Source organism: Chrysochloris asiatica, unplaced genomic scaffold (assembly GCF_000296735.1).
Source record: "Chrysochloris asiatica unplaced genomic scaffold, ChrAsi1.0 scaffold00282, whole genome shotgun sequence".
Classification (NCBI taxonomy): domain Eukaryota; kingdom Metazoa; phylum Chordata; class Mammalia; order Afrosoricida; family Chrysochloridae; genus Chrysochloris; species Chrysochloris asiatica.
In genome coordinates this window covers 957,863-974,234 of record NW_006408800.1, presented here as the reverse complement: position 1 = coordinate 974,234, position 16,372 = coordinate 957,863, and the positions used below count along the sequence as shown (strand labels likewise).

General features: G+C 41.6%; 1 protein-coding gene and 1 pseudogene across 2 annotated transcripts in view; one reads left to right on the top strand and one right to left on the bottom strand.

Moving 5' to 3' along the window:
- Positions 1-16,372, top strand: part of PCSK6 (proprotein convertase subtilisin/kexin type 6) — a 358,296-nt gene that overhangs the window by 618 nt on the left and 341,306 nt on the right. The window lies entirely within an intron of this gene.
- On the bottom strand, positions 6,732-7,612 carry LOC102836153 (annotated as a pseudogene).

The window sequence follows — 16,372 nt, the reverse complement described above, 5'->3', positions numbered from 1 at the left end:
CTGTCCTCAGGCATGGCTCTCTGCGCCCTCCACCTGGTTCGTGGCCCAGGAATCCCGGTCCTGCCACCTCGCCCCTTGTGTCTTCGATGGACTCGGAGCTCCGAACTCTGAGCAGGCTCCGTGCGGTTTCCTAGGTGCTAGTGTTGGGTGTAGGGGACGGGTGCGTGTCTGCGACTGTGCGGGAGGGAGGGTCATTTAACGTCCACCTCTCAGGGCTGGCCAGGAGGGTCCTGCGTTAGAAACCTGGGGTAGGCAGGAAAGTTGCTGTTATTTTGTTTCTGGGGTCCTGTGAGTAGTTCTGTATATTAGCTCTGTGACCCCAGCAAGTCGCTTCTTCTGAGTTGCTAGCCTTTCTCGTCTATGGAGACAGGGAAGGTGCCTGTTGTTGGGATGATCTGAAGAGATCCTGTTAGAGAGTGCTGGCATACTGTGCCTCAAGTCCCCCCTCCCCTCCCCCCCCTCCAAAAAAAAAAAGTTGGCAGAGCCAGCCAAAGCAAAAAAAAGTTGTCAGGGCCAGTTAAAGCGCTTGGGGAGGGAGGTTTGAAGGGGATTTATGACAGAGGGGCTGAAGAGTGTGGTCCCGCAGGGGAACTCTTCCTGCATCTCACAAATCTAGCCAACTGCACACTCTCAGAGGGTGTAGTGAAGTGACAGGGGCGCGCTGCTTCATAACTCAAATCCTAGTGCCAGGCAGCGTTCAATTTAGTTTCATCATTATCCCTGACAGAAGCCAGCACAGTGTAGTGCAACCCCAATATAAATGACATTTCTTCTGTGTGTGAAGTGCCATACTGATACTACTAACAGGAGATGCGAGGTGCATTGCTTACCGGAAGAGTCGAATCTGCCATTTGAACTACACTTCACACAGAGGGTCAGAGTTTATCTGAAAAACCAAAGAAATGCAACTGTGTTTTTTGTATATCCTTTTCTCTGTTCTGGCCAGATCTCTTCAAACATCCTGAGATTTAAGAGTCTACGGTTTAGTAGCACAGACTCGTTTCTGTGTGTAGCTCCTAAATCTTCTGGCTGGTTGTCCAGAGTGAAGATGGTGTTCCTCAGGGTTCCACCCTGGTCATGACCCCTCTTGTTTGCTTAGGGCTCTGGCTTCTGCCACACTTGGCTCTCTTGTCCAGGTGCCCCACAATTTGTCTCAAGCTAAAAGTGACTCTTGAACAGCCTAGTAATTGACAGCGTGTAGGATTCTGGTTCCTGTCAGAGGGAGCTGAAGTTGAGCTGTGAGTCTCTGGACCCTGCAAGAGAAGCAGAGACTCCATTGAATTTCTCTTGCAGTTCCTACTCGTAGGGTACAAAAATGCCTGACCTCTGGCCATGCCTGACCTTTGGACCAACTTAAGTCAGACTCATGGAGTGGCTGATACCCAGTGTACTCCCACATTTTGCCTGTGGAAGCTTCCTCTCCATAGTTCCTCCCTCTGCCCTGGGGGCGATTGGGGAGTCTCTGCAGAGTGTGGCCAGTGTGGAGTCCCCGGCCTAATCATGTGGCAGTGCTGGGGAGACTTACTTTTACTACCGAGGAAGTAGTTTGCTGAAAACACCAGCCATCCCAAAGGCAAAGAGGGGCTCCTGTGTGTGATTACAAGGAGGGCCTATTACTCTTTATTCCCCAACCAGCTTGTTTCTTCCTCCTCTAAGTGCATGCTAATGTGGAAAAGGCCTGAAGCAGTTCTGTGTCTACCCACTCAATAAGAACTCTTTAAAGAAAACCTTATTTGCCTTTTTTCAGCCAATAGAGTTTGTGACTCATAAATAAGACTTAGATATTATTAGCTTTACTTTATAGATGAGTAAACGGAATGAAGCAAGGGAAGGGAGCTGTTTGTGTCCACCCAGCAGCATGTGTTACCTCTGTCAGTTTTGCCCCCTGCTCTGTGTCTCCAGTCATCTTTCCTGGTCTAAGATCTCCTCTGTGTGACTCTCTCCCCAAACCCTTAAAGGGCAATTAGTGGTAGCTTTGTACCTGCTCTGACTCACAGAGTTCTGTGTTGTGTGCTAAGTCTTGCTTGATTATTTTACTTTCTTTCATATAACTGATTTGTTTATTTTACATGGTCCAATGGTAATTTAGAGTAGGCGTTGTCACCTTTCTGGATTCATGGATCCCTTTCAGAGCCTGAAGACTGAATTTTCTCCATTGAAAAACACGCAGTATCAGGAACAAACCAGGCTCGTTTCTCGTTGCCCCTCTATTCAGCATTGTGGAGTCTTGGTGTGGCACTGTAGAATAAGCACTGGACTTCTAGCCTCAAGGTTGGTGGTTCAAACCCATTAGTTGCTCCTTGGAAATCTTATACAGGATCACTCTGAGTCAGAACTGAATCCTCAGCACTTAACAACAATAACAACGTTGTCTTTGACAACTTCAATCTTTTCTCCATTTATCATGATGTTATTTATTGGTCCAATGGTGAGGATTTTTGTTTTCTTTACAATGAGGTGCAACTCATACTGAAAGGTATGGGTAATATAACTACTGACATAGACAAACCAAGAGAAGCTAGTGACTATTAGAACTACAGGGGTGAGTCAAAAATGACCCTCACTCGTGTAGATAGTACCTGCTTGACTTGGCTTCAATGGCTGGATGATCAGAACTCAACTAGAAGAAGAAAGGGGCGGGGGACGGGGGATAACCTGCTACAATTTGATGAACTTTACCTATACTTATGGATGTAGCAGCCCAAAAAAGGGAACAAATCTTTACAGCAAGGATCACTCCAACCCCCCTTGGTACGTAGGGTTGACAGAGATGGCCAACTTAGACATTGGCTATCCAAAATGGGGGGGGCCTATAAAGGCAAGAAATGACTGGCTTACAAGCTTTCAAGAGGAAGTCTTGTTCCAGATGGGGCAGGGGAAGGTAGAATCACCACTGAATAATTTCCAATCCATTGGGACCAGGCTGGAGAAAGGAAATGGAGATAAGACTCTTGAGGTACAATAGTGAATGATTGCCATCAGGACTGACTGTGAGGATATGAAATATAGAGGTAGATGTTTTTTGACCAAAGGAGGAAAGTGACTGATTTTGCAGCCCAGGAGCGGTGGTCTGTGGGACCATCAAGTGAGAAGAACAGGACCCTCCCCAGAGAGGTAGTGACGCCAGGAATGGGAGACAGACGATGATGTAGACAGATGGAGCGGCTAGGGACACTAGACTCAAGGAGGGAGAAGGGCTGTGTGCTGACAACTGGGGGGTGGGGGCGGGCCTGTGTGGTGTACCCTTTGGTTATTTGATGATGCGTGGAAGGGTTGGAAATCATTGCAGTGAAATGAAATACGATAGGATGAGTGTAAAGCTGATGTTCTCCCATGTAAACCTCACAATAAAAACTTTAAAAAAAAAAAAAATTAACCTTCTCTGGTTATATTAAAACACCTGTCCATGTCCCCAGCTGATGACAGCGTGGAGCGTGCATGAAATGATTCTGTGGAATAGACGAGTGACAGTGGATTATGTGGCAAATCAGCTGTACTCTGTTTATGAAATAACCCACAACATACTTAGGTTTTGAAAAGTTTGTGCAAGATGAGTACTGAAATAACTAATAGAAGAGCATAAACAGCTTTAGACATCTGCAGACAAAATCTGGACTGACACCCAAAGAAAATACGTTTCTTAATTGGTACTGGGGACGAGACTTGGATTCATCACTTCGAGCCTGAGAGTAAATGGCAGAGTACGGAATGGAAATATCCTCAATTGCTGACCAAGAAAAAGTTGAAAAGTCAACCATCCCCTGGAAAAATGATGCTTACACTTTTCTGGGACTATCAAGGGCCAGTATTGGAACACTATCAAGAAAAAGGTTCAACAATCAACAGTGCTCATTACAGTGAGATGCTCACTGAAGAGCTGAAGCATATACTTCAGATTAAATGCAGAGGACTTTTATCCAAGGGTGTTGTGATCTTGCATGACAATGCATGTCCACACACCTCTGCCCGCACTGTTGACATTCTGTAAAAATTCCTTTTGAGGTGTTAAAGCATCCTCCCTATAGTCCAGATCTTGTTCCATCAGACTTTCACCTGTTTGGTCCCCTGAAAGCAGCCCTTCGAGGATGAAGAAGTGAAGACAGCGGTGCAGTCACAGCTCACAGCTCAGCCTAAGACATTTTTTAATAAGGAAATACGAGCGCTTGTTGACAAATGGACAAAGTGTATTGAAAAGCAAGGAGATTATGCCGAAAAATTATATAGTTGTGTTTTCTAAAAGTTGATTAAAGTAAATTCTCCAGCTCGAGTGTGGATACTTTTTGACTCACCCTCATAATAGAGTTGAACAGATTGAGTAATAGTAACTACCCACCCAACAGAAACATCTGAGAAGATCATAGAAATTACAATCCACCCTAGCATAAAATCTGTAAAATACTTAGGAATAAATCTTAAAAAATAATAATAATTAAAAAAAAGACAAGTGAGACTTTTATGGAGACAATTTCAAATCCTTTAAAAATACTGAAAAAAGGTGTGAATTAATACTAAATTATATTAATAAATGAAAAGATTTGAATAAATGATATGCTATGTTCGAAGTCCTGGTGTGGCACTGTGGGTTAAAGTGCTGGACTGCAAAGTCGGTTTGAACCAGAAGGTTGGTGGTTCAAGTTCACTACTGCTCCTTGGAAACCTTATACGGGTCATTGTGGGTTGGGATCAACTTGATGACACTTAACAACAATGTTCCTATATGAGAGGACTTCATGTCACCCAAACCCAAACCATTGCTGTCAAGTTGACAATATACAACTGCCCCATCGAGTTTCCAAGGCTGTAAATCTTTATGGAAGTAAACTGCCAAATCTTTCTCCTATGGAGTAGTTGAGAGGACTCAAACTACTTACCTTTTGGGTAGCAACCAAGCACTTTAACCATATGTCACCAGGATGCCTTAATGTCATGGTTTTCCCCAAATTAATCTAGAAATTCAGTATAATCTAATTTAAGCCCCTACTTGATTTTTACATAGAATATGAAATTGCCCAAACTGATTGTAAAATTCTTATGGAAGAGTAAGATCTGAGAATACTTCAGACAGTTCAAAGAACAAAGAGCAAGGAGGGGAGCAAGGGTTTCTATAAAGCCAGGGTCATCACAATAGTTTGGTGCTGACCCAGTGGTGGTCTAATCCATCAGTGGAATAGATTTCAAACATAAACATACATGAGACTTCTCTCTACAAGCAGAAGAGTTATCAAGGGGTTAAGGTAAGACAGGCTATTTGATAAATGGTGCTGGGAGAACTGGCTCTTTACATGGAAAATAGTTTACTGCTCAATTTACACTAGTTTGTTGTTTTTAAATGCTGTTGAGTCAGTTATGACTCTTAGCGACCCTGCATAGGGTTTCTGAGGAGCAACTGATAGGTTTGAACCATTGATCTTGTGTCTAGCTGTCCGGTGCTTATTCTACAGAGCCATGGCCGGACTCTCAATTCACCTGTGTTATTGTTGTTGTTAAGTATGTGGAGTCGGTTCCAACTCATAGGGTTTCTGTAAACCTTTACGGGAGCAGAGAGCCTCATCTTTCTCCCTCAGAGAGGCTGATGGGTTCGAACTTCTGGCTCTGTAGTTCACAGTCCAGTGTTTATCCTACAGAACCACCACACATATATGCAACAGTAAATTCCAGATAGGATTAAAGATCTGAATAGGTGCAAAACCTTTTGAAATAAAACAGTAGAATGTTTTTATGACGTTGAGAAGTCCTTTTAGCTTTCCAGCAAGCAATTTTGTATCATCTCCTTATTGCAGGTTGTTAATGAGTCTTCCTCCAATCCTGATGCCACGTTTTTCTTAACAAATCAGCTTCCAGATGATTTGTTAAGCATAAAGATTGAGTAAGTATGGTGAAAGGCCACGCCCTTGACACATACCTTTCCTAACATTAAACTACACAGTATCCCCTTGTTCTATTCAAACTACTGCCTCTTGGTCTATGTACAGGTTCCTCATGAGCACAATTAGGTGTTCTGGAATTCTTATTCTTTCCAATGTTATTCATAGTTTTTTATGATCTACATAATCTAATGCCATTGCATTATCAATAAAACATCAGTAAATATCTTTGGGGTCTTCTCTGCTTTTAGCTAAGATCCATCTAACGTCGGCAGTGATACTCCTGGTCCACATCGCCTTCTGACTTCAGCTTGAATTGCTGACAGCTCCCTGATGATGTACTGCTGCCAGTTGTTTTTGAATTATCTTCAACAAAATTTTACTTGCATGTGATACTAATGATGTTGTTTGATGATTTCCACCTTCTGTTTTGTCACCTTTCTTTGGAATGGATACAAATAAGAATCTTTTCCAGTCAGTTGGCCAAGTAGCTCTCTTCGAGATTTCTTGGTATACACTAGTGACTGCTTCCAGTGCTGCATCATTGTTGAAGCATTTCAATTGGTATTTCATTAATTCCTGGAGCCTTGTTGTTTTTTTTTTTTTTTACTTTATTAAAATACTGAATTTATTTCACGTGTATATTTTTGTCTCCCCACCATTTCCATGTGTCTGACCACTGCTACTACTATGTCCTATCATAACATTCCATACATACTTAGAACCAAGCAAAGGGTGGAGTTCCATCTTTAAAAACTAAACAGGCATTTTGGACAACACATTCTTGGCAAAGGAACCTGGATAACATTTATCAGACATGGTAGGGAAAGTTCTCACTCTGCATTATAAAAAAGGACAGCCAGATTATCAACTGTTACAGAAATGAAATAAGACTGAAAATTTTAACAAACTGTTTAAACTATTTTCTTAATGAGACTTCCTCCACTGCCGGAGATCTTGACTAGCCTCTTGGTCTGTCATCCGGAAACAATTCTTCACATAATTGATGAGTTTGGCTTCCACCTTGGGAAGGGGACCACCTTTTTCTATACTTGCTTGCATTTTTGCTGTAATATCTTCTATAGAACTAGGTTCTTTGGGTGTTTTTTCCTGTTTTTTGAAGGATTCTTGACCTTTTGATCTTGGTGTTGATGGTTTTGAGTCTTTTACATTCTGGTTTGATTTTTGTGCATTTTTAGTTGGCGTGTCCTGTATAGATTTCTTGACTGGAACTTTTTCTTCAGTTTCATCATCATCAAAATCATCATCATCATCTTCTTCGTCATCGTCGTCATTGTCATCATCATCATCTTCATCTGCAGCCAGCTTTACTTTTTTCTGTGGAACCTTGTTACCACTTGCAGGGGCAGACTGCTTTCCTGACATACTTAAGAGTTTCACTTCTTCCTCTTCATCATCTGACTCTGCATCTTCCTCCACAGCTACTAAGTGCTGTCCACTAATATGCACAGGCCCTGAGCCACACTTCAACCGTAAGACCACTGGTGGCATTATTTCAAAGCCCCAAGGGAGACCGATGGCTGTACAGACATTTTCAAAGTAGCCAGTGTGACTTTAATTGGGCTACCTTCATAATTCATTGCTTCTGCTTCAACAATGTGCAATTCATCCTTGGCACCAGCTCCTAAACTGACCGTTCTTAATGATAACTAGTGCTCATTTTCATCATTATCCACCTTAAAGTGTTAATCTTTATCGGCTTTTAGTTCACAACCGAAGAGATAGTTTTGGGGCAGATTTACAGCCTTGGAAACCCTGTGTAGGGTTGCTATGAGTCGGAACCGACTCCACGGCACTTAACAACAACAACAACATGCCTAGCCCACAGCACTGCCAGGGACCCATTGCCTAGTCTTTCTAGTGATGTTTTTAAATGATGTTTTTCCCACATTTTTCTTGCCCTCTATCCCACATTTTTCTTGCCCTCTCTCCCAGGAAGAGGTACAGCCAGAGTGCTCCTTGGAGGCCAAGATGTCTAAACTTCATCTCTTATACTTTGGACATATTGTCAGGAGGGAACAGTCACTGGAGAAGGATGTCATGCTAGGTAAGATGGAAGGTCAGAGAAAGAGAGGAAGACCCCTAACGAGATGGATCAGCCAGGTGGCATCATTGATGGCGTCAAGTGTGGCAGCGGTAGTGAGATTGGCCCAGGATTAGACATTGTTTCGTTCTGCTGTGCATGGGGTCGCTATGAGTTGGTTCCGACTCGATGGCACCTGACAACAACAACAACAATCCTGGCCCTTCTGACGTGATCCATTTCATAGCAATTGGTCACCATGTTATTCTTCTGGTCTCAGAGCCTTTGGATTGATTGCTTCCATGTGTCTTTGATTTTCTTCCCTCTGCTTTGTTCCAGACAGGGAGAGACCAATAGTTGTACCTTGGATGGCTGCTTGCAAGCTTTTAAGAACTTAGTTGCTATTCACCAAAGTAGGGTGTCAGACACTGTGTCCCCTGAGACCACGGTCCTAAGCCCCCAGGCCCAATAACTTACTCCCTTAAGATATTTAGTTAATGTATAAGCAATTTTCATAACTTTGTTCCTTGTTGTTGTTGTTAAGTTCCAACATGTCAGTTCTGTTTCACAGTGACCCTGTACAGGATTTCTGAGGAGTGACTTGTGGTTTTCAACCACCAACCTTGTGGTTCAGACAGACCTGGGGGTCCAATGTATTTATCCTGCAGTGCCACACCAGGTTGCTCTGTGAGAGAATGCTGAGGCTTTCTGCTCCTGCAAAGATTTATAGCCTTGGAAACCCTAAACAGGTCACTATGCCTTGTAACTAATTCCACTTCACTTAACAACAACAACAGTTCCACAGAGCATAATGTCTTCCATGTCTATCCATGGTTTGAGGTTTTTCACAGGTTCATCATTAGTCTTTAATGTCAGGTAATATTCCATTGTATGTATGTGCCATAGTTTGTTTGTCCAGTCTTCCATTGATGAGCAGGTAGGTTGTTTCCATCTTTTTGATGTTGTGAATTGTGCAGTAGTGCTGTGATGAACGTGGATGTACACATACCTATTTGCATTACGGCTTTTAATTCTTTTGAATATATGTCTAGTAGTGAGATTGTGGGATCATATGGTATCGATTTCCAGTGTTTTCAGGAAGTGTCATACTGTTTTCTGCAGTGATTATACCATTTTACAGTCCCACCAGCAGTATATGAGGGTTCCAGTCTCTTCATGCCCTCAGCAATATTTGTTGTGTTCTGGTTTTTGAACTTTGTTATTAAAATTGGGGTGAGATGGTAACTCATTGTTTTGATTTGTATCTCTCTAATGGAGCTCTGGTAGCATGGTGGTTACGAATCGGGCTGTGAACCATAAGGTCAGCGGTTCGAAACTACCAGCCGCTCCGCGGGAGAAAGATAAGGCTTTCTACTCCCGTAAAGATTTACACCCTTGGAAACCCTGTTACAGGGTCGCTATGGGTCGGAACCGACTCGATGGCACTTAACAACAACAATGGCTAATTAGGGAGTCCTGGGGTGGTGCTGCAGGATAATGTGCTGGACTGCAAAGTCTGTTTGAACCACAGGGTCAGCTGTTCAAGCTAACCAGCTGCTTCTCGGAAACCATATACAAGGTTGCTATGAGTCGAAATCAAATCGACGGCACTTAACAGCAACAACAACAATAGTTAATGGGGGACTTCTGGTGTGGCGCTGTAAGACAAGCACTCCACCATAAGATTGGTTTGAACTGCGAGGTCTGTGGTTCAAACTCACCAGCTGCTCTTTGGAACCTTACGCAGGGTCGCTGGAGGTCAGAACAGCAACAATAGCTTATGATTGTGAGCTTTTCTGATATTTCTTCACCACCTGAATGTCTTCCTTGGTGAAGTGTCTGTTCATGTCCTGTGTTTATTTTTAAGTTGGAGTTTTGTTCTTTTTGTTGTTAAGGACTTGAAGTTTTCTATAAACTTTAGAGGTTCATCCTATATCTGATATGCCATTGAGTAAATTTTTTCTCAGTCTGTAGGTTCTCTTTTTACTCTTCTGGGAAAATATTTTGATGGGCATAGTGTCTAATTTTCAGGAGATCCCAGTCATGTATTTTGTTGTCTTCTGTTTGTGTGTTTTCGTTATATTAGATAGTGTATTTATGTCATTGTTGTTGTTAATTAACCTCAAGTTGGTTCAGACCCTTAGCACCCCTGTGCAGGATTTCCAAAGAGTGGATGGTAGGTTTGAACCACTGACCTTGCGGTTAGCAGCCCAGTGCTTATCTTGGAGTGCCAGAGCAGGACTCAGTGCCATGTACTGTGTTGTTGTTAAGTTCTGTCTAGTCAGTTCCATCACGCAGAGACACCTGTGTACAACAGAATGAAACACTGCCCGGCCCAGCACCATTCTCACAACTGCTGTTACGCTTGGGCCCTTGTTGCTGCCAATGTGCCAGTCTTTTTTGCTGGGGGTCTTTCTCTTTTTCTCTGTCCCTCCACTTTACCAAGCATGATGTCCTTCTCCAGGAACTGGTTCCTCCTGATAATATGTCTGAAGTATGAGAGACAATATCTGGCCATCTTGACTTCTAAGGAGTATTCTGGCTGTACTTCTTCTAACACAGCCTTGTTTGTTCTTCTGGCAGTCCATGGTACCTTTAATATTGTTCTCCAACACTATAACTCAAATACATCAATTCTTGAATGGTCTTTCTGGTTCATTATCCAACTTCACATGCACATGAGGCTATTGAAAATATTGTGGCTTGGGTCAGGCACCATTTAGTCCTCAAACTGACATCTTTGCTCTTAAACACTTTAAAGGGGTCTTGGTGCAGCAGATTTGCCTAGTGTAATTCATCATTTGATTTCTTGACTGCGCTTCCATAGGTGTTGATGGTGGATCCAAGCAAAGTAAAGTCATCGACAGCTTCAGTCTTTTCTCCATTTATTATGATGTTATTTATTGGTCCAATGGTGAGGAGTTTTGTTTTCTTCATATTGAAGTACAACCCATACCAAAGACTGCTCTTTGATCTTCACCAGTAAGTTTTTAAAGTCCTTTTCACTTCCAGCAAGCAATGTTGGGTCGTTTCCATATCACAGGTTATTAATGAGTCTTCTTCTAATTCTGATGTCACATTCTTCTTCATATAATCCAGCTTCTTGCCCAGCACACAGATTGAATAAACATTGTGAACGAATACAACCCTGGAACACAACTTTTCTGATTTTGAACCATTTAGTGTCCCCTGGTTCTGTTTGAAGGACTCATAGAGGTTCTTCATGAGCGTAATTAAGCATTCCGGAATACTCATTCTTCGAAATGTGGTCCAAAGCTTGTCATGATCCTCACAGTTGAAAGCTTTTGCGTAGTCAGTAAAGCATAGGTAAACATTGTTCTGGTATTCTCTGCTTTTATCCAAAATTCGTCTGATATCAGCAATGATATCCCTCATTCCATATCTTCATCTGAATCCAGTTTGAACCTCAGGCAGTTCCCTGTCAATGTACTGTTGCTGTCATTTAAAAATTATCTTTAGCAAAACTTGACTTGCATGTGATATTAATGATATTGTTCTATGATTCCTGTATTCCATTGGGTCACCTGTCTTTGGAATGGGCACAGATATGGATCTATTCAAATCAGTTGGCCAGATCCATTGGTCTATATGTCTGAAATTGTACTATTACTAGGCTGTTTAGGCTGTGTAGTAGCTTTTTGTTTCTTTTTTTAAACTTTTTATTGTGAAATGAGTGAAGGTTTACAGAGCAGATCATCAGTCCCACATTCAGCAAATGATACCCTTTGTGTTATTACTATAATTCCACTCCATTCCATATACCATCAGTTAACAGTATTTACCTCTGTACCCTTTATCCCCCCAACCCCCCGTGCTTGCTGTATCCATTACTGGGATTTTTTCATTTAAGGTTTTTATTGTGGATTGAGTGAAAGTTTACAGGGCATATTACCAGTTTTACATTCAACAAATCATATACCTCGTTTCATTATATTGATTATAATCCCCTCCATGTACCATCAGTTAACAGTATTTCTCTCTATCCACTTTAGCTTTTTAAAATACAAACAAAAAAACCCACTCAGGCATATATAATAATTTACATCTCCAAAGGACACATTCTGCAAGTCTGCTCCTGGCCACCATCTCTTAGTCCCTCTTTTTAGTCCATGAATCTAGAGTCCTCAGCTGCTCCCCCTCGCCATGCCTCCATCTCTGCCTCCATCTCTGGTGCCACTGCTTCTCTGGATAAGATCCCACATTCTGCTTGTGCGCTTCTCTCTTGATGGTCCTAGTATCCTCTGTTTCTGGACTGTACGATTAACCACTCCCCTTTTTTTGGTTATAAAACTTTTACAATTGTGACAGTTGCAATTAGTCATGATAACAATTATTCACTATTGAATCCTATGAATCTTGTACCCATCTCTTTTCACCAGACCCATCTAGACAAGATGACAGCTATTCAGTGGAGACTCTTTCTCCCCACCCCCCCATACTCTTAAACTAAACTCCCTCTTGAAACCTTGTAAGCCAGTCACTTCGTGCCTTTATTGCCCCCCTCATTTTAGGTAGCCAATGTCTAAATTGACCATCCCTATCTACCCTGTGTACAGAGTGGATAGCATTGATACTTGATTTGGATACTCTTTCCCTCTCTGTTGGTATTTAGAGTAACTACTGCTCTGAGTTTAGGCCAGATTCATCATGAAGATGTGTCTTCTTCTGTCACTGTAGCTGTTCCAGTCTGCTTGTCCTTTCTAGTGGGAATGTCTCACCTCATAAGGTTGTGGATGGGACTCAGGATTCCACCTAAGGTCCTATACTCTATAAAGTCTTTGCATGAGGCCTATTTCACTGGGCAAGTTGTAGAACCCCTTTTAGTTATTCTAATCAGTTATAGGCTGAAGGCGGGTTTACAAGTTTTCTCTAATCATGTTTCCCAACATTCCTTTCTATCCCACTCAAGTGTCTATTTTACAATAGTAGGCAAGAATATTCATAAGGCAGTCAAGGATTTTAGTATTATTTACCCTCTTCGAGCTATACCTAGATCCCTGTATCCCAGAGCCCTGTTGTTCCAAGGTTGAGTATGCATCAATATTTCCCTCTGTCCCACTAGGCCATGCAAACCTGTCTCAGTGTTCCCCTATCTATCTTGTTCTTCTACCTCCTCCCCCCTTCTTGTATTGCTCTCCCCAATACCCAAACTAAATCCTCCACCCCAGCCCCATTGTGGTTACCTTATATTCCGTTAGTTCTTCCCTCTGTTTAAGACAGTCTATTTTATCCAGTAATTTACTTGACCTTCTTACCACCTGGATCTCTGTTCCTCTATGTTTACCTTCTTTCACATTGTAATTAATTTGATCATATACTGACCTCCCAGATCCTCTGTTCTTATAATTTTATTCTGTTCTTGACTCTTCCATTTGTTGACTGAGTTCAGGGTGATGGTGCTACATACATCAATATGTAGTTGTTGTGTGTTCTTGTAGGTTCTCAGTCCATAGAACTGAGAATATTCCTTTAGGATGTTTTGTAGCACAGGTTGGCTTTGGAAAAATCCCTAAGCTTCTATTTATTCTCTAATGTTTTGATTACACTATCATATTTGATTGACAACTTTGCTGGCTAGAGGATTCTTGGGTGGCAGTTTTTTTTCTTTCAGGGTTTTGTATATGTCTCCCCATTGCCTTCTTGCCTGCATGGTTTCTGTTGAGAAATCTGAGCTTAATCTGATTTGCTTGCCTTTGTATGTTATATTTCTCTTTTCCCTAGCTGCTTTCAAGATCCTGTCCTTATCTTTGATTTTGGAGAGCTTGATTATTATATGTCTTGATGATTGTCTTTGAGGGTCTATCCATCCTGGGGTTCGTTGAGCTACTTGAATGCTTGTCTTTTCACTTTTCATGATGTTAGGAAAATTTTCTTCCAGAAGCTCTTCAACTATTTCCTCTGTGTACTTGTGTGATTGTTCCTGTTCTGGAATGCCAGTAATTCTTGTTATTCCTCTTCATGTTGTCCAACATGAATCTTAGGCCTTCTTCAGATTTTTTTTATCCTTTTCTGTGTTTGTTTTTCTATCTAAGTAGTGTTGAGAGATTTATCTTCTAGCTCACTACTTCTGGCTTCAATTCTACTCCTTTGCCCTTTCAGTGTATTGTCCATTTCTGATACTCTATTATTAATCGTTTGGACCTCTTTCTGTATGTTTTGGATTGTTTCCAATGCTGTATTTATCTTATTTGATTGTTCCTGTAGCACTTTCTTGACTTCTTCCTTATTTTTCTCAACAACATTGTATAGTGTTTTGATACATTTTATAATCATTTTTCTGAATTCCTTCTCCAGGATTTCCAAAGCCTGCCCATCTTCCAGTATGGAGTGTAGGTCTACTTTCAGCTCATTTGCCTCAGTCACTTTATCTCGTTTCGGAACATGTGCAGATATGGTCATCTGTTTCTGTTTTTTGGGCATCTTCAGTGGTTATCTGTGGCCTTAATACTTAGGGGGGTATGTATTTGATATTTTATATGCTTTCTGATTGCCTCCAGGTAGATGTGATCAGGAAATGGGCTTCCCTTTTCACTCTTCTTCTTGAGAAATTTCAAGATGCCACAATTGGTCGTTTTGACGTAATTTAGAATTTAATTTTTGGCCTATTTCCTTTTTTGTCTGGTTGTCCCGCTCCACAATCCCTGTTCAGTACTTTTTTTTTTCTAGTTATAAACAGTTCAGGGCCAGCTGTTGCTGTTTGGTTTTAATTGGAAACTGTCTCTTTAAATTTCTAGGAGATCTGTGTGCATACGTAGTAAAACCCTCCAAGGGTGGGGCTGGAGTGTCCACTAGCTCAAGCACCCCTATGTCGCCAGAATGGAGGTGCTCAGACAGCAAGGGACCAAAAGAAAAGAATGTCCACACCTTTCTCTCCGTGGTTCTGCCAGGCATCTTTGGCCGCTCTGATCCTTCCCCAGCTTGGTCTCACCCAAGATGGTGACTCCTGGAACAGCTGAGCGTCCTGAGCTAGAAAGCAATGGATTTCTTGCTTCTGCCACAAATTCCCCCAGCTATGAGCCTTCCAATCGTCTAAATATTCCTTTATATGTCATTCTGAGTTCTAGGACCATCCCCTGAGCCTGCTTGGTCGGGTTTTCTGTGTTGTTGCTCCATTATTGTTTTTGTCAGTTCTGACTCATATCAATACTGTTTAGGGTTTCCAAGGAGCACACAGTGGGCTTGAACCACTAACCTTTCATTTGCATTCCAGTGAGGATCCTACAATACCACACCAGGAGTTCGTAACTGTCATAGAATATTTCATTTACAAGGAAAATCTTTTTTCTAACTTTTTACCACAGTTTGCTTATGCAGTATTTGTCCTTTTGTGATTGACTGATTTAACTCAGCATAATGTCCTCCACTTTAAACCATGCTGTAAGATGTTTTGCAGATTCTTGGTTATTCTTGAAAATTGCATAATAGTTCATTGAGTGTTTGTACCAAAGTTTTTCTTTACTTCTTTTCTGTTGATGGGCCTTTAGGCTATCTCCATCTTTTTGCTGTTGTGAATAGTGCTGCAGTGGACATAGACGTGTATATATCTAGTCGTGTGACGCTCTTGTTTTTTGAGGATATGTACTAAGTTGAGGGATTGCTGGAACATACAGTATTTCTATTTCCACCTGTTTAGAAAGTGTCATATTGTTTTCCACAGTGGTAGCACCATTTTACAGTCCCGCCACAATGTAGGAGGTTCCCAGTCTCTCCACACTTGTGTCAGCATTTGTTGTTTTATGCTTTTTGGAACTTTGCTGTTTATGCTGGAGTAAGGTGATGTCTCATTGTTATTTTGATTTGCATCTCTTATACAGGGTTGCTATGAGTCAGAACCTACTTGATGCCACTTAACAACAATAACAGTGGCTAATGATGATGAGCATTTCTTTATGTTTGTTGGCCACCTGAATGTCCTCTTTGGTGAAGTGTCTGTTCATGTCCTCTGTCCATTTTTAATTGGATTTGTCCTCTTCTTGTTGAGCCATTGAAGTGTTCTATAAATTTTAGAGAATAGTCCTTTGTCAGATATGTCATTGCCAAACATGGTTGCTGGTCTGTAGGTTCTCTTTTTACTCTTTGTGAAATTCTTCAATGCACAGAAGTGTCTAATTTTTTTTTTTTTAAAGTTTTTATTGTGCATTGAGTGATAGTGTACATGGAAGCACATCAGTTTTACATTCATCATATTTCATTTCATTGCAATGATTACAATCCCCTCCATGCATCATCATTCAACAGTATTTGCTTCTATTCCCTGTATTTTTTGTTTTTTGGATGTACACAAAAACATTCAGGAATATATAATCATTTAAAGAACCAAAGCCTACCTCCTGGGCTGCCAGTGCACAGCCTTTCGCTTTCCATGAGTCTAGAGTCCTCAGCTGCTCTGTTTTTCCATGTCCTCATTTCTGCCTCCATGTCTGGGTGTTGCTGCTTCTCTGGA